Here is a 15,042-nt window from a genome sequence, read left to right on the forward strand (position 1 = left end):
AGTTGCTATTGTTATCCACCATGGAGATGGACGTATGCGCCAGGTACCACAGATTTTGTCAAACCCCTGCATGTCACATGCACCTGGCACAGAGTCCACCTACGCTGCACAGACTTTGGCACACTTGCTACGTAGTGCAAGTGCGTCATATTCATTTGAATTATATGTTACTGTGCATGGAGTCTCAACCTACAGGCCATGCAGGAAGTAGTATTTTTGTTGGGCCAGTCTGAATGGCATATGGCAGAACAGTGGGCCTGATTCACAAACGTCACCTGAGAGTAAGTCATGACTTTACAATGTATGGTATTCACAAATGGCGTTTAGGAGTAGTCCAGTTAGGTATACTGACTTCACTTCTCCTAAATGCTATTTGTGAATCACTAAAGTTGGAAAATTTTGATTTTGTCAAAGATGACGTATTTGGGCGGGCACACTGTTCTGCTGCACACAAGAGGGTTGCATTGGCTCATAGTGATGTCACCATTGAAATGTTGCCACTGCTTCTGACTAAGGGCCCGATGTAGGAGCCCTAATACCGGTCGGAAACGGACTAATTCGGCTGTTTCCGACCGGTATTACGTTTTTCTTATGTAGAGGGCTACATAAGTACAGATTCGGTAATTTTACCGATTCTGTACATTTACCGATTCGGTAAAATACCGAATCGGTAAATGTACAGAATCGGTAAATAGAGATGTAGGTGGCACTCTGAAGAGTGCCACAGGCCTTAAAGAGTCGGTATTTTACCACCCAATCCAATTGGGTGGTAAAATACCGAATCCAGGTGTGCATGCACATCTGTGCATGCACATCTGTGCCATGTGACACACAGACATGCCCTTGGGGCATGTCTGTGTGCCACATGGCACACAAGCCTGTAATTGGGGTGCTAGAGGGTGTCAAAGTGACACCCCCTGCACCCTTGCAAGAATGGGTAATTACCGAATCGGTAAATACCGATTCGGTATTCCACATTGATTCCTATGGGCTTCAAGGCCCATAGGAATCAATGGGGGATACCGATTCGGTATTTACAGAATCGGTAAATACCGAATCTTACAGATTCGGTATTTACCGAATCAGAATTACCTACATTTCCCCCCCTCTAATTTACCACTTCTTAAATACCGAATCGGTATGATTCGGTATTTTAGAAGTGGTAAATTAGATTTACCTACATCGGGCCCCTAGATGCTGTGTGCAGTGCAACACACATCCCTAGTCACATTGCCCTATCAGGTCACTGTGGTCACAGCATGAGAGGGTTCCTAATTTCTTAAGCATTGGTTCTCCACAGGAAGGGGCTGACTGACGCCTTGCACTTTTGGGTGAATCCCTATTGCCAACTCAACTTCACTGAGGCAGACATTGTGGTTCAAATTGTGGCTGGTAGACAACTGCCCTTATGAATCTTCATCAATGTGAATATGGTGTACACCATCTTGGGATGTGACATGCAATGCTCACCATCACAACAGGCTTTGTCCACCTCGTAGAGTGTGAATAGATATGGCAATAGATAGTTTTTAGCAATTGTAAAGGGGGACACTACTTGTGGCCTGCAACAGATTTGGACATTTTTGCAAACATGCCTATTTTCTTAACTGACGTGGGACTACATTGGGATGTTGCTATCTTATCTTATCTTATCTTAACAAGGTTTTATAAAGCGCTCGCACACCCGGAGGTTTCATGGCGCTAACCGACAGATGCTATGGAACTACAGTTTTAGAAGACTTAAAAGAGGGCTAGGCCATGATCTGGATGAAGAGCCAAGTTTTGAGATACCTCCTAAACGGAAGAAGAGTAGTACAGGAGCAAATTTCCATGGGGAGGGAATTCCATAATTTGGAAGCAAAGGTAGCGAACCTTTACCCACCCTTGCGTTGGAGCTTGTAGCGAGGGACAGAAAGGAGGGTTTGAGAGGCAGAGCGTAAGCTACGAGGGGGAATGTATCTGGGCAGGAGGTCTTGGATGAACTTCGGGCTACGAGCATGTAGAGTCTTGAAAGTCATGCAGGCAACTTTAAAAATAACACGTTGTGTGATAGGGAGCCACTGAAGTTGCCTCATTAAGGGTCTGGCTGACTGCCAGCACGGAAATCGATATATGAGTCTGGCTGCCTGATTTTGGACCATCTGCAGATGTCTACTAAGGCCCACGGAAAGGCCCAGGTAGATGGCGTTGGCGTAGTCAAGGTGTGACAATGCCAAGGCCATCACCACCTGGGTCAAAGCTGACTGTGTTTAAGTAAGTAAGTACTTTATTTGATTGTTTTTAGGTTAATAAAAAACATTACAAAAAGAAGAATACATTAAAAAACAAGTCTCGCGAGAGAAATTAAAAGAGACCTTTAAAAACAAGAGTTTTGAATAAAAGGCAAAGATAAAAGACAGTAAAAAGTGCGGGTGGGATATTTTGTTCGTGGCAGCATGATCCTGGCCCAAGATTTCCTCTTAGCCAAGAGCCTGGGTTGTTTGTTTCCGTTCTGCTGGTTTCAGAAATTTCACCAGCTTCCCATATAGTGGCGGGAGACCAGGGTCGAAGCAGGCGAGGACGGCTTGTCTGCGTGAGCGGACTCCTAGTTCGTTAAAGGCTGTTTTCAACAGGGCTGCCCTTTCCTCGTTCAGCCTCGAGCATGTGCATAGTAGATGTTCTAAGTCTTCAATCCCCGTTCGCAAAGCCGGCATTTAGTCCCATAGTTCTGTCTCAGTACGGTGGTAGGTGAGGAATGGCGGGTAGGATCCCTTGCCTGTGTTTTAAGAGGGCTTCCTTAGTTTTCCAGCCATACTCGAGACCAAAATTTGCTTGGAGCCCCGGTGTTTTATAAGTACACAGGGTCATCCAGGCATGGCGTCTGTGAGAGAACGTGGCTTTTTCCTCCACAGCGCGAGTGTCTCTTTAAGCTCTTGTTTACTGTGAGCTTGAATTGCGCATGTGATAGAGGAGACTCCCATAGCTCTTTCAGTCCTGTGGCGGTCAGGGACTCCTCTAAGTATTTTTTTGCTGGCATTCTGGATGAGCTATTTATGTCTTGCCAGAGCAGTCGATCCAGGGTATTTTCTGGAGAGTTCTTTAAATTGTGCCAGTACTTGATGTATGGCCCTCTTCGTGCAAGAGTTTGACTCATCAGCCCAAATTCCAACCGAATCTGGGCTTGCGAAGTGTACGATGGCAGGTTAGAGAGAAGTCTATAGGCCTTTGAAATGTTTATATCCAGATGTTTTGCATCAGTTCCTCTTAACGCCTCACTGCCATACGTAATTGAAGACTCTATTTTGATTTTAGCTACTCGAAGTAGTGGCAGTAGAGTTTCGCATCTCAAGTTGGGCTTTATCTGTTTCAGTGTCGTGGCTATTAACATGCCTTTCCTCTTGATGGCCGCTAGTTGGTTTAGATAGCGGCCACCTTTGTCGACTAGGACTCCCAGGTATTTGTATTGAGAGCAATTTGAAATTTCTTTTGTGCCAAGAGACCACGTGTGCGACTTTTTGTTCCCTGTTATGGACAGAACTTTTGTCTTACTGATGTTCACTTCTAGTAGGTTTTCAGCGGCATAACCATAAACCGTGTTAATAAGGTTTTGAAGACCAACTTTCGTGTGGCTGACCAAGACCACGTCGTCGGCGTAGGAGATGCTGGGCAACCCTTTGCCCCCTAACCGGGGGGAGTGGGAGTTACAAGCCTCTAGGGCAGGTGGCAGGTCAGCTGTGAATAGATTGAAAAGAATTGGAGCTAGCACACACCCCTGTTTTAGGCCCTTTGTGGTTGGAATACGCCTAGAGAGGTGCGAGCCGTTGCCAAGCTTTACCTGAACCCATGTGTTCATGTGCAATTCAATCAAGAGGCTTAATAAAGGCGAGGGGATCCTCCAGGAGGCCAGTTTTCGCCAGAGAATTTCCCGGTTGACATTGTCAAAGGATGCCTTGAAGTCCACAAAGCAGAGGTGGAGAGCCTGTTTGGTCACCCTAGCCTTGTCGTTAAGTAACGAGATGGCCACCAGGTTAGTTGTTGTTCCCATGTCTTTGCAAAAAACCCATTTGGCTAGATGGTATTAAGCTTTGGTTTGCAGCCCATTCTCGCAACTGAGTCAATAGGAGGCCGGCAAAGTATTTGGCCTCAATATCAAGGAGTGCAATCAGGTGGTAGTTTTTTGGAAGAAGTCTGTCCACCGCCTTGTAAATTGGTGAGATGATTGAGCCCCTCCATGAGGTAGGGAGGCGCCCAGAGTTATTGACGGATGAGTAGAGGGGATCAACATATCAGCCCAGTATTCCGGTTCGAGTTTGAAAAATGTCGGCGGAATACCGTTAGGTCCAGCTGCGCCGTCTTTCCTACCTTTGGAAATTAGTTTCCTGATTTGGGCCGCAGAGGGTGCCATAGTTTCATCTTCACTTAGTGAGCGTGTAGGAGGATGTCGGCTCTCCAGAAGATTATAGGGCTCACTTGTTTTGACGTCCTGATGATTGGAATGTTCGTCGAGAAATGATTCCCAAGACGATTTCGTTATGTGAGATGTTATACCATTGTTTTTCGGATTTAACAGTTTATTTATAATTGACCAGATTCAAAGCTGACTGTGTGAGCATCCGACTGATCTTTTTTTTTTTTGCGAAGTTGAAAAAACATGCCGACACAACCGAGTTAACTTGAGGCTTTAATAATAGATCTCTATCAATAAGCACCGCCAGACTTTTAACCGAGCTGGACGGGGTCGGAGGGGGACCAAGTTCAGGTGGCCAGTAGTGAGAGCCCAAGAATAGCTGGCTTTTGCCGAAGAGGACCAGTTCTGTCTTGTCAGGATTTAACTGTAATTGGTTACCATCCATCCAGTGACGTATATGGAGCATGGTGTTCTGAAATTGGTAGATCGAATCTGGGGTATTGTCGATTGTAAAAATAAGTTGCAGATCGTCTGCATAATTAAAAGTGGTAACTTTAAAGGTTTTAAGAGACTGAAGCAAAGGGAGCATATAAATGTTAAATAGAATAGGGGACAGAGAGGAACCCTGGGGGGCCCCACAAGTGGTGTGGAGTTCGGGAGATAAGAAGGGGAGCAAACCAACTGCCTGCGTGCGGTCACTGAAAAATTACCTGACCCAGTCGTGGGCTGAGCCACAGATGCCGGCTAGTCCGACACGGTCGAGAAGAATGTCATGGTCGACCGTGTCAAACGCAGCCGACAGATCGAGTAGGACCAAAGCCTGAGGGATTCCTAAATCTGCGTTATGACGCAGGGAGTCCAAGACCACCGTGATGACTGACTCAGTCGAATGGGCCGGTCGGAATCTGGCTTGATAGGGATCCAGGAAGTTGGTTTGTTCGATGAAACTGGAAAGATGTGATGTTACATTGGCCTCCAGTACCTTGGCTAAATAAGGAAGGAGGGAGATTGGCCTATAATTTGATAGGATGGTGGTCTCCGCACCTGTTTTTTTTAGGAGGGGCACCACAACTGCCTCTTTAAAAGAGTTGGGTTCCGTACCTTGAGTTAAGGATATGTTGAGGAGTCCTAACATAGATTGTTGTATTGGAGAAATGAGGGCACAGCTAGTTCACACTTACCCGGTCATCTCACTGCCTATCTGGGTCACAGTTATACATGTGCATTTTCCTTATTTTCCTTGGTGTACCTGTAAAGTTCATCAGTAGTAAATTACGAGAGAAACAAGTTCTTGGAAGCAAGAGGTGGGTTTATTAAACCTCATCCAGCAACAGCCCACAGCAACTGACAAGAACAGAATATTACAGGCATTACATTCTACATTCTAAGAACACAGGTGAGAGCCCTCTAGTCTTTAAGGGGTATAGAAGAGAACATCACACATCTCCCTTCCATACACTTGAAAAAATGAGAAAGAAATGCAAAACATTAAGAGAACATGGGAGAACTAAAATTAAGCAACCCAAACAAACACTATTAGCAAGGATAATAAATCAAGAAGCACATTTAAACATAATCTCTCAAATACGGGGAGCTCTGCGGGTTCTTTGACTCCTTCTAAAAGAAGAAGAAGAAGAGGACCTGTCAAAGGAAGAGTTAGACAAAAAATGCAAATTATCATGTGAATCACCAACATGAACAGAATACCTTTGAGAAGTCAAATATGGATCAACAACAACAACACGACTCTTATTCCAGATTCTCCCATCATCAGTTTTAACAGCATTTTTAAAGATCTTAATCACAGCTCTAATATCAGTGTATTTAGACCAAGGTCTACATCCCACAGGAGTCTTAATCTTCACAAAATCTCCAACCTTGACCTCCTGATAACGGACATTTTTTACCTTATCAAAATAAGACTTGCGAGCATCCTGTTTGAGTAATTCTTTTGCTCTCCAAGCACCAATGTCATTGTTCACTAGACCTTTATTCATACACATCCACCCAGGGCACAACAAAGTGTTAGGAACCCTCCCTTTGAAGAGTTCAAATGGAGACCTGCCCGTAGAAGAATGAGGAGCAAAGCGGTAGGTGTTGATCCTGTCCTGAAGAGTGGACTTCCAATTCAGACTGGAAGAGCGAGCGAGCTGAATTGACTCCTTCAATGTCTTATTAACTCTCTCAATAGCACCATTGGTTTCGGGATGGTACAAAGAACATTTTTTATGAACAATCCCACATTTTTTTAGAAAATCAGCAAAAACCAAAGAACAGAATTGAGGCCCATTGTCAGACAATAAACTGTTAGGAAAGCTTTCCTTATTGAACAGAGGTTCTAGAAATTTAATGATAGCCTCAGAAGTGATATCTCTGACAGCAGAAACCTCAATCCATCTGGAGTAAAGATCGATTAACACAATAAGATAAGGAGTATCAGAGACTCCTGAAAGAGGACCTACAATGTCGATGGCAACCTCATCCCAAGGATGACCCGGTAAAGCCCTTTTTACCATAGGCATGTGTCTAGTTTTTAAAATCTTATCGCTAGCACAACATTCAGGACATTCTCTAACCATTCTCTCAATTTCTAAATCCATACCTGGCCACCAAAATTGCATGCGAAGTATCTCCTTGGTTTTCACAATGCCTAAATGACCACAATGGGCATGTACTAACAATTTTTCCCTTAACGTGCCGGGAGGAACAAGCTTGGTCCCCCTAGTTAAAAGACCATTATTAACCGAAAGTTCATCAGAAATTAGCAACCAAGGCTTAACCAACCTAGTGTTATTCTTCAAAGATTGCATGACATTAAAAATTTCTTGATCCTTCTCCAATTCTACTCTCCATTCAGATTCATCAATTGCACCATCAGTCACCTCACACACATTCGTAAACTCCTCCCAGTCACCTGAGTCATCAACTTCAGAGTTATCAGAATCAACTAATCTTGACAAACAATCCGCTGATTTATTAGCTAAGCCAGGAATGTACTCCACGTCAAACTCGAATTCTTGTAATGAAACAATCCACTTTCTGATCCTGGAAGATATCGCATCCAGCCCTTTTTTTGAAAACACCTCTCTCAAGGGTTTATGATCAGACAAAACACTAACTTTCGTGCCCCAGATCAAATTTTTGAACTTCCTTAAAGCCCAAAAAATTGCGAGAGACTCCCTCTCTATTACAGAGTAATTGTATTCCGACCCCCTGAGACAACGAGAAGAACAGCAAATCAAGGCATCCTTGCCATTCTTCTTCTGGACCAAGACCGCCCCAAGTCCTTTATCGCTTGCATCAGTAAACATGACAGTGGGAAGACCAGGAACAAAAGCATGAAGAGAAGGTGCCCTTTTTAGCTCATTCTTGATGCACAAAAATTCCTCCTTACATTCACTCGTCCAGTCAAAGACAGCATTTTTTACTGTTAACCTCCTCAAATTGCATGTCTTGTTGGCAAAATTAAAGATAAACTTACCGTAGAATTCTACCATACCTAAAAAAGAGAGAAGTTCATCTCTGCACTTCGGTTCTTTTACTTTGTCAATAGCCTCAACTAACTCCTTCTTAGGAAAAACACCATTACCAGTAATCCGATGACCTAAATAATTGACCTCTTGTACCCTAAACTTACACTTAGACCTTTTTAAAGTCATACCAGCACCATCCAAACGTTCCAGTACCAAGGAGACTCTTTTATCATGCTCAACAATACTACTACCATAAATCAGCAAATCGTCTTGGTAGCACTTGACACCCAACAAACCCTTTAGGATCTTTGACATAACTCTTTGAAAGACAGAGGCCGCCGACACAAGGCCAAACGGCATCCTCTTAAATTTAAAGGTACCCATAGGTGTTACAAATGCGGTCAGATCTTGAGAAGAGTCATCTAACTCCACCTGATGGTACGCGGAGGCAAGATCAAGTGTGGTAAAATATTTAGCACCTTCCAACGTACAAATCATCTCATCTATATTTGGAAGGGGGTACCTATCAACTACAACTTCCTTATTTAAAGATCTCAGATCAATACAAAGACGAATCTCTCCAGTGGGTTTCTTGGCTATAACCACTGGAGCAAGCCACTCAGTAGCTTCAACTGCCACAATGATGTTATTTTTTACTAGTTTATTTAATTCTTCCTGAACTCTAGGCTGCTCCACAAGAGGGATCCTTCTGACTTTTGCCACAACAGGGAGAGCATTATTTTTCAATTTAATGTGGTGCTTATAACCACGCAAACAACCCAAATCATCTTTAAAAACATTAGGGAATTGTTTAGCCAAACTCAAAGACAACTTTTCATCACTCATGTTACTTACTGTATCAGATATTTCTTGAACTTGAACTTGAGGAGATGCATTGGGGTCCAGTGTAACACCCAACTGGCGTTGATGAAGCCAACCCAAGAGTGCATCTCCCTTTTTTGACACATAAACTTTACCCACAATAATGTGAGAACCAAGTTCAATCTCGGCCATAAAATATCCTAATGGGAAATGGGTTTCTCACTATAACCTAGAGGCATAATGTCACATTTAAATATCTTCACTTTCTTTTTAAACAGATCAACAAACAGTTTTTCATCAATTATGGTTATCTTTGAACAAGAATCGAATTTAAAATTCACCATAGAATTTTCTACCTTTACCATGAACGATGGATGATCTGGTTTATCATCCTTCACTTCAAAACAAATGGATCTCACTTGTGGTTGAGACCATCTCCTCCTAGAGTTGTCAGTACCTTGTGTTCTTGTCCTGCAAAACTTTGCATAATGACCTTTTTTATTACATAAATTACAGGTTACTCTTAAAGCAGGGCAAATAGGTGCATTAGCTAAGTGTGTGAATTGACCACACCGAAAGCATGAAAACCTATTATATGATGAATTCGAAGGCCTAATATGTTTTTCTTCTAAACTATCTCCCACAGTTCTTTTAACTTGACAGATCGTCTCATCTACTTTTGTTTCATCTTTCAATTCAGACATTACAGGTTTATCTTTTTCCTTTTTAAGTTCCCCAACACATTTTGTCATATGTTCAACTTGTTTTGCGATTTCTAAGACTTCCTTAAGGGGAGGTTCATCTTTCAACCATAGTTCCTTTCTAATCTCATCATGCGCACATCTTAACACAAATTGATCACGAATCCTTTCATCAAGAGATTGACCAAAGTTACAGGACGAAGCAAGTTTTCTTAAAGAAGATACATAATGTTCCACCGACTCATCTTTCTTTTGTTCTCTTAAGCCAAAATGGTATCTCTCCATTATTGTACTAAGGCGTGGTAAGTAATGTCTATCAAGCTGAACAATTGCTATCTCATACTCATTTAAGTTCCTCTGTTCAGCAGCTGATAGATCAGGTAAATGTTCAAGTACATCTTGTCCTTCTCCTCCTAGACAATGTAACAAGAGGGAATGCTTTCTTTCAGCACTCAGGTTCCTTCCACAGACTCTTGCATAATTTGCAAAGATTTTCTTCCACTTCTTCCACTTTACATTCGGTTCACCCGGACTTGTTAAGAAAAACGCAGGTTGGGTTACATTCTGCATATTTTATAATTCTGCTTCCTTTATGTAGATAAACTTATATTTTGTTTCTCACTTCAAAATATACACCTTGTAGGTCTTTCCAGTAGAATACACCTTGTAGGTCTTTCCAGTAGACTCTTTTCACTTATAAATGCAATATGTTTTTTATTTATTTTTTTATTTGCTTGGGAATACGATGAACAAAGCACACTGCTTTTCTTCCCTTATTTTTTTTTTTCTGTGAGATGCCAAAACGTAATAATGTTCACAATATAGAACTCTCCTAGAAAACGTTCTATTTAGAACAGGCACAACAAAGGGACAGGTTGCGCAAGAAATATGGAACTCTACGCTCGAAGAAGACACGTGGAACGCAACGTTCCGATTTTCTGAAGCGCAGGGAAGTCAGGAGACGGCACGTACTGTGCGCACTGTGACGTATGCTTCAGCGCGAGTACACAGACAGCGCAAGATGGATGACGTCGATGTTCGCGAGCAGGCGAGCGAGGGACTCAGCGCGAGCACGATGAAACGCTCGCTTTGTGCCAAAACCCAGTTAAAAGTCTCCTTTGACTTTCCTAAATTATGCGCATCAATATATTTTAAATTACGACTGCCACCCGCTCTCCTCACCAGATAATCGCAGCCGCAGGGAAGACCACGCTTCACTTCTTTTCGAGCAGCCGCTGGAGAAGAAATCAGGTCAGTTACCCCGCTGAGTTGTCGAGTTGAGGTGTTTACTCCCGATCGTCGCCAATGTAAAGTTCATCAGTAGTAAATTACGAGAGAAACAAGTTCTTGGAAGCAAGAGGTGGGTTTATTAAACCTCATCCAGCAACAGCCCACAGCAACTGACAAGAACAGAATATTACAGGCATTACATTCTACATTCTAAGAACACAGGTGAGAGCCCTCTAGTCTTAAAGGGGTATAGAAGAGAACATCACAGTACCTTTTGGTGGATTCATTGTGCATACGTTTTTAGAGACCCCTATACTTGACTGATCATGGACAACACACATCTGTGTGAGTTTAAAATTGTATTTACAAGTCTGATGCCATTGGTGAAGACTGGACCAGTACTTGGCCAAACAATCCCCACATTGCATTGATGCCCAGTAGAGGGCCAGTCAGAGTCATTTTGGGGGGAATTGTCCTGAAGAAGAGGCAGAGTTCAGTCTGTAGGCTGATTGCAGTGTCATTGGGAACAAGACATGATATGGCAGTCCATGTCGAGGTCAAAGATGAATGTCACGTAGTGTATCGGGGACAGTGGAAGAGGATGTTATGGGCCATGATGCTGAGACCAGATCCAAGGAGAAACAGGCCATTTGGCATAGATGAATGCTACCGCTTTCTTCTTTGTAAAAATACAGATTCATCCACATCTTCGTCCTCTGATGTGTCATGAGCCTCACATGGGATTGGTGGTAGATTGGCTGGAGCACTTTGAAGCACTGACACATCTGGGGGCGGAGATGTGGATGTAGAAGCTGCAGCAGCATTTATCTGTGCCCAATCTTGCAGCAGCAATGCAGTGATGATTATCTGCAGGGAATGGAAGATTCCAGCCACATTGCTTTGATGTGCAGTCATGGCAGCCATTTGTTCCACTTGCATCCGTTCCATGTTCTCCATTATTCGGCGCATGCGGCCCAACTCCAGGCTGCCATCGCTGGAGCCACTCAGACTGGACAGTTGTTCTTGTCTCTGAGTCATGACTCAAGCAATGTCAGCCATGGAATGTCGGAGGGCATGGAGTGAACTGTGGGTGTCTGTGATGTTCTGTAGGAGGTCCCGAATGGGACTCAGACACCCATGTATGGCATCAAGTTTGGCCCCCAGGCTTTCATACTCCACCAGATCAGCCATCTCCTGCTTGACCTCTACCGCACGGCGTTGCAATGCCAGTTGTGGGTCCTCAAGGTGCTGTGAGACAGCTGTGGTGGTAGGTGCTTGCTGCTGTGTAGTTTTTGCAGGGGGTGGAGTTTGCACAATGCTGCTGGATTGCCCTGCTCCGGGAGGTGGGGTGCTGAGTGAGCCTAGCAGCTGTTGGAGGGTGTCAGTGTTGATGGTGGCAAATTCCTCTTCTTCATCAGTGAAGAGTGGGACAGGCTGCTGTTCAGGAGGTGATGATTCTCCCTCTGTAATGTAAAGGTGAGATGCATTTTAATTGTGTGTTTGTATGAACATGCATTGGATGAGTTTACAAGCAGACTGCATGACAATGGCCATTGTGTCAGTTTATGAAGAGATTAACAATTTTTGCCCAATAGTGATTATTAGTGCAACATCACAGATGTGACGTAGTTGTACATTGCCATCTCACAGTTTACAGCGATGCCATCTCACAGTTTACAGCGATGACACATGCAAATGGTTAATTTCTACACACAAGCAGCACCATTTGTGTCCTCGGTTAAGTTGTGAAAGTGATGCAGTTTGTCCCACATTGTAGTCAATGTTGAGTTGTTCATATTGATGTATGTGTGCTCACTGCATTGTGGTAGAGTCGCCCCAGCAGATTTGTTACTGCTGCCCATTATCCCTTTCAGGCAGTGGGCCTTTCACTCATGTCCCTTTACAAGGGTGAGATGTTGAAAGCTTGGGTAAATATGGTCCTTGGTCAGAGTTGGGGCATGTGTGCATTGTTTGTCAGCTGATGTCTTGTTTACATCAGGGGTTGTATGTACACGAGGAAGTGTCAGAGTGTGACCTGCTCCTTTAAGGATGAAGTCCACACTCAGGCACTTCAGTGATGTGGCCTGCATCATGTTTATATGTTGGGGGGCAGGCATGCTATTCATCATGCCCTCTGACTTGCTTTGTCAGTGTGGATCACAGGCAGCCAGCTTTGCTGGGTACTGCACACGTGCATGGGTTTGGTGGGAGAATAGTCATGTGTAAGGAGGAACCCCTTTATGCACCTTTGCAACAAAGGACTACTTACTGTTTCTATGTGTGCTGCACAATGCGGTACACATGTGAATCCAGATAGCTTAGGCTATTGTGTTTTCTCTTGTGTCCATGTGGTCAGTCAAGTTTTTTCTTGCATGCATTGCTTACTGCTCTCCTGTTGGCTTACCCGTTGTGAGTATGGTGCAGTTTGAGTTTCCATTGCTTATGCTGGCTATACAGACAGTGTTAACACCCATTACAGTCAACGTTTCCCCCACGTATGGTGTATGAGTGGGCCTGGATTTGATGGATGTGGCTTGACTCAAGCGTATTAGTGGTGCTCAGGTCCTGTCTCCGCCTCCCTCTAAACAGATGCCCATGGCAGGGTGATGTGTGTTTGTGTTATTGCCACGCAGATGGTCACATGGATGATACATGCTGTAATGGTTCAGAATGTTGGATGCAGGGCTTAGCGGGTGGATGATAAAGATGATGATTGCATATTTTTTCACCGACACTGTTGACTTACCAAACTGATAGGTTTACATGTCTTGGAACAAGATTAATCTTGACTCTTTTTCCGCACACTTTTCCCCCATTCCCCTGTCTGAATTAACTAATCCCAATCATGGCGCCAGAAGCCTTAATCTGGCCATAACCACCTCTCTTGATTGCATTGCCCCCCTAAAACTAACCAAATGCCCTACCAAACTCTCACCTTGGTTTACCCCCAAACTCAAAACTGACAAACTTGCCGTAAGGAAAGCTGAACGCAAGTGAAGGAGTTCCAAGGATAACAGGGATAAACAGCATTATAAGACCACTCACCGGCTATATATGAATCATATAGCCGAGGCTAAAAAAGAATATTTAGGCAATAGAATCACCCTTGCAGCTAACTCACAGAGAGAATTGTATAATATCGTCAAATAATTTACCAACCCTCCCTCCTGTCAACCTCCATTGCCTGCCTCCCAGGAGTGGGTGAACTCACTCTCCACCTTCTTCATTAAAAATATCGATGATATCCACCAAACATTTCCACAACTATCCAACATCCTACTTAGCGGGATTAATCCTGATCCCGTATCTCTTTATACCGCCTACCTCACTAAATTTCACACAGTCACGGAGAAAGAGATGCTGTTAGCCCTTAACCACATAAAATTTGGTTCCCCACAGACTCAGCTCAAGTCCTATCCACAATTGGCCCCGCGTTCCTCTCCCAACTTACTGTTCTATTTAACCACTCCCTGTCACAGTCTATAGTCCCCACCCTCTGGAAGGAGGCTATCATTAAACCCATCCTGAAAAAACCCTCTGCTGACCCCAAGCAACTATCCAATTATACAGGGCGCTAGAGGGCGCACGAGCTGAATGACCGCTCTAGTGTGAGGCTCCAGCAGCCTGGTCGGTAAATCCGTCATTTATCCTGCTTAACCTGCACCTACCCGTCTGAAATTGCAGACGAGTGTTAAAGGCATCTTTGAGCACCTCCGGTGAAATTTTCGGAGCCCTGCGACCACGCAGCCCGGACTTCGTGCAGGAAGAAGATCAGCCCGGTACAAGCACCGGAGCCTGCAGTGCGCCTGGCTGGGGAAGTGCACTACGCGACGCTGCGGCTTAACACGAGGTGTGTAGGCCCAGCGGGCAGTCTCTGCTGGGCATCATCTCCCCACAAGACGATTGAGCTGAACTGGGGACAGCGCTGGACGTGGCGAAATGAGGTAGCACTGCCCTCGACTCCTGAAGCTGTTCCCGATCGTTTGGCGCCAGAGGCGACCGTGCTGAGCAGACGACTGGGCAGAGGTACGTGCCGCCGGGGGCCCGTCCACTGGGTGCAGCTTCAACCGTCATCTCCTGATACAGCTGACACTGGGGGCCGAGGGTGGCCTCGGGTCCCTTGCCGGCCCCATAAAATATAATCCCAAAGCCTGGAAGAACTAGGTGCGGTGAGTCGGGGGTGCAACTGCCCCACAGATAAAGGTCACCGAGGTCTCATTAGAGAGTCGGTGACGTATTGTGAGCCCCCCCCGGGCTCTGCAGGGAACAAAGCTGCTGCCACCCTTGCTGTACAGTGTGCTCACACATGGACACTTCATACACTGAATTGCCCGGACTGCATCACTCAGTGGCTGGGAGGTGCTTTGGATGTGTGTCAATTGCGACCCTATCACGTGGAGCAGGCATTGCCACAGGCTGATTCGAATGC

At 44.6% G+C, this 15,042-nt stretch overlaps 1 protein-coding gene across 2 annotated transcripts in view; it reads right to left on the reverse strand.

Annotated features, from left to right (window-relative positions):
- The window catches only part of LOC144761771 (uncharacterized), a 995,952-nt gene that overhangs the window by 482,185 nt on the left and 498,725 nt on the right, over window positions 1-15,042 (reverse strand). The window lies entirely within an intron of this gene.

Source organism: Lissotriton helveticus, chromosome 6 (assembly GCF_964261635.1).
Source record: "Lissotriton helveticus chromosome 6, aLisHel1.1, whole genome shotgun sequence".
NCBI classification, from domain to species: domain Eukaryota; kingdom Metazoa; phylum Chordata; class Amphibia; order Caudata; family Salamandridae; genus Lissotriton; species Lissotriton helveticus.